Raw genomic sequence first — 4,651 nt, forward strand, 5'->3', positions numbered from 1 at the left:
AAAAGGCAGTTGTGGAGTGGGAGATAATACTGCAATGAATTTATTAACAATGGAAATAAGCAGTAAGTATAGACATTTTATAAGAATACAAAAAATAGGGTGCCTGGGTGGCTCAGTGGGTTAAGCCACTGCCTTCGGCTCAGGTCATGATCTCAGGGTCCTGGGATCGAGTCCCGCATCGGGCTCTCTGCTCAGCAGACAGCCTGCTTTCCTCTCTCTCTCTCTCCCTCTCTCTGCCCGCCTCTCTGCCTACTTGTGATCTCTCTCTGTCAAATAAATAAATAAAATCTTTAAAAAAAAAAAAAAGAATACAAAAAATAAGTTTCTTTTGGGTATGGATAGTTTCTCCATCATAATAGCTTATAAAATGTAAATTTATCATTACATATATTTCAGATTTCTAGATATTGTATCAAACTACACAAATGATATTCCCATAATGTTGTGAGAATGCTGGGATTTGGAATCATCTCCATTTCCTGACTTTATGACTTTGAATGTTATTTGACAGTTCTTTGTCTTGGTTTCTTTATCAACTAAAAAAAAAAGAAGATAAAAAATATCTACTTTAATAACCTGTTATCAAATAGATTGTTTGAAATTTTGACTTTAAATCAGAAATACAAATAGATATGTCCTATGTTGGTACAATGTTGAATACATTTCCTGAGGCAAATTGTATAAAGCTTAACAGGCTGAACAAAGCACCAAAGAGCCCATAATTATTTGCTCTTAGAGTAATTTATTTATTTTATTTGTAGTTTATTCTGTTTGCATTAGTGGCAGATGGGGTATTAGATTATATGACAGAGTACAGGAGCAAATTCATTAAACCTTTACAGAATAAAAAAAAAAAAAAGAATGGGAGAGCTTATAGTCAGCTCTTTAAAACTCAGAATGTTTGGACTGTAGTTTACAGTGACTTTCATGTAAGACTTATATGTTCAAATGGAAATGGAAGGTGAAGGGGATGGAGGGAAGGGGAGAAGTTTTTATTTCTGCTATTCTCCATGAATGAGACTATAATTCAAATGCATAGGACCATTTCTTTCATTACCTAATATACATCTGTTATCTCTGCGCGCGCACACACACACACACACACACGCACACACACACAATTAAATTGTGGCCCTGGTATAGAGGGACAAGCTGCAAAATCTTCCATACCATTTGGCAAAGAGCCTAAGAGGATGGCATTCCCAGCAGAGGTTGTGAGCTGGTGCAAGACCACAGAGGAGGTGGTAGCAGATGCACTGGGGTTGGCTGCACTCCACGCTTCCAGGCTCCAGCTGGCAGGGCACTGGAAGAGGAGGTGAGCCTGGAGCAGTGATAGGGGCACTGTGGGCAAGAACATGGGGCCTGTGGGAGATGCTAGTCCCAAGAGCAGACCCTCACTCCTAGCCATTCTTTCAGGGGAACTCAGTCTGCACTGGACACCCAATGATGAGCAAGCACTATAATCAACAGGTTACATGGAAAAGAAATTCTTAAACTCAATAAATGATTAAAATGACAATGATTGGAAATGATTACGATGACATGAACGTATATCATTTGGAAGGCAGTTTTATGCTACACACATATAGTCTTTTTTAAAAAAAGATTTTATTTATGTATTCGAGAGGGAGAAGGAGCATGAGCAGGCAGGAGAGAAAACAGCAGACGCCTTGCTGAGCAGAGAGCTGATGTGGGCCTAGATTTCCAAGACCCTGAGATCATAACCTAAGCTGAAGGCAGACTCTTAACCCACTGAGCCACCCAGGCACCCCCACATATACAATATTATCTAGAAAATAAAAAGAAATATGGTTTCAAGTATTTTGCTTTGGATATTTAATTTTCATATTAATTTACATTATTTTTATTAAGTACTTCTCAATAACACCCCTGCATCTATGTATATATTCATACACAGATATTTGAAAGAGAGAAATACTTAATAAAATACTATTTGATTAGTAACATTGTCCAGTTGTTAAATAACTGTCAAGAATTAACTTTAATAGCAGGGCATATGGTTAGTATGGTCACCTCTCTTTATGAATCGAATGCTTGGTTTATGAAGTGTCTTTTTCAAATGGGATTGAGATTCCTGTTGGCACTTAATGACTTTTATTGAGATATATAAGGCCACCCATTTGGCATTGCTCAACCTTATTGATCACTTCCACAGGAAATACTTTCTTCATCTTTACTGTGCCTGTGATAGTCTTCTTTTTTATTCATATGATACTAGTCTTAAATTATCTTCTTCCAGAAACACTTTGGAACATGTTCCAATCCCTTTCCCTTAGCCACCTGCATACAGTTACAAGCTCTTTTGAGTCTAGCTGCAGAGTCTTACACATAATATCTGTTTCCTCAGAGCTTAGCATAGTGCTTTGGAATATAACTTTTAGAAAACTTTTAGAAAATTCCAAATTTCATCAGGTCTCTTTCCAAAAAAGTCTCATTTCTTTCCCAATTTCATTGAGATATAATTAACATATAACATTTTAGAACTTTAAGGTTTACAAAATATTGATTTGATAAAGTTTTGTATTGTAATACTATTGCTGGTGTAGGGTTAGCTAATACCTTCATCATGTTCCATAAATTACCATTACTTCTTTTTTGTGGTGAGAACAATTAAGATCCAATCTCTTAGCAACTTTCAAGAATATTTTATAACATTGTTATCAATTTTAAAAGTCATAGCATAAAACACGGTGTTGATGTCACATGACTATATAACATTGCTAATATCTGTCACGAATGCCAGAGATGGGCCAATGAGTTTTCCTTGAAACACTGAAAAAGAAAATGACTTCCTAATGGCTACTAACATGAAAATACATTGATTTATTTGATATCCCTTAGGTGTAGTCACAATAGATCAGCATTTCTCTCACTATGTAAATTTGTTATTAATTCCAAATAAGCCAGTTAAGAGAAAGCATTAATTCACTGAGAATACTTTGGGGAGAAAATGGTGTTGGTATGGTATGTCTCTGTTATTTTTTACTTTCCTTATATTCATATTTTGTATTTTATTACTATTAACCATTACTATAAAATGGAAATAATGCTACTTCTGGTAGGGTCATAAAACATTGGTACCGGAAGTGATTTTTAAAATATGTGGTATTACCACATAATCCAGCAATTACATTCCTAGGTGTGTCCCCGAGTGATTTGAAAACTGGAAGCAACAAAGCTATCCCTTAATATGTGACTGGATAAACAACCATGGTATATGCAAACAACGGAATATTATTAAGTGATAAAAAAGAGCTATTAAGCCACAAAAAGATATGGATAAAGTTAAATACACATTTCAGTGTTAAAGAAGGCATTCTTAAAAAGCTACACAGTATATGATTCCAATTAGATGACATTTTGGAAAAGGCATAACTATGGAGACAATAAGAAGATTGCTGGCTACTAGAAGCTCAAGGGGATGGAGAGAAGATTAAATGGGTAAAGCACAAGGGTACTTTTTTTTTTAAAGATTGTACTTATTTATTTGACAGACAGAGATCACATGTAGGCAGAGAGGCAGGCAGAGAAAGAGGGGAAGGCAGGCTCCCTACTGAGCAGAGAGCCCAATGTGGGGCTCGATCCCAGGACCCTGATAACATGACCTGAGCTGAAGGCAGAGGCTTCCACCCACTGATCCACTCAGGCACTCCAGAGCACAAGGGAATTTTAGGGCAGTGAAATAATTTCCCTGATACTGTGATGGTGGATATACAATAAAAAACATATGAACTTCAAAACCCTTAGAACTTCACAGTATAATAAGGGAAACTTAACATATACAAATTTTAAGAATAATTTATGAGGTTGAGGGGTCCCAGGAAGGAAAGCAGATCATAACAAGAGGATCTAAGTATTTACAAATATATAAAATAAGTTCCCTGAAGGGGTGGAGAAAATGTGCTGATTAGTTGGAAATACTGGAGTCTATAAGACTAGAGACAAAAGAACTACATGTAAGCACTGTACTCCAGTTGATAAGGTGTTTTTCCCAAGAGGGTAAGGATTAGCAATGCTGATACTACATACCTGTATATTGGTATTAAGCAACTGAGTGAATAGATGGCAGATGGTGTGAGCCAAGTTTTTTTAGTTGGAGTGGGAATTTACAGACAAGTAAAGGGAGGAAGCTAGCATAACCAATGTAACAATGAGATGGAGATCTCAAACTAACATCATGTTGATCTTAATACAGGTACATATAGTTGGATATAGAAAATGTAGTTGTGTGGATATACTTGTGCTATTCTATAACATCTATTCCTTATTCTGTCAAGTGACATAGTCTTAAAGAGATGAAGCCCCAGTAGCAATGAGCATGCTTAGCACCCAGACTGTGGTTTCTAATAACATCCTCCAGTACCAGTGACCAGAGACAATTTTAGGATGAGACAAGTAATATATAAGATGAGCCTAGTACAACTTTAGTGCCAGAAAGTGAGGATGTGTTCAAAATAAATATATAAAGCCATAATTCAGAGAAGATGTCAAAGGAAAATGAATAGTCTCTGAATGGCTAAAGCTGGAACAATTTGAGCAAGAAAAAAAAGTATTATATTATAACCTAAGGTGTAAAATAAACATCTATGTGTCCATACTGGAAGAAAGAAAGAAGAAGAAAGAAAGAAAG

The sequence above is a fragment of the Mustela lutreola genome, chromosome 3 (genome assembly GCF_030435805.1).
Source record: "Mustela lutreola isolate mMusLut2 chromosome 3, mMusLut2.pri, whole genome shotgun sequence".
In the NCBI taxonomy this organism is placed as follows: domain Eukaryota; kingdom Metazoa; phylum Chordata; class Mammalia; order Carnivora; family Mustelidae; genus Mustela; species Mustela lutreola.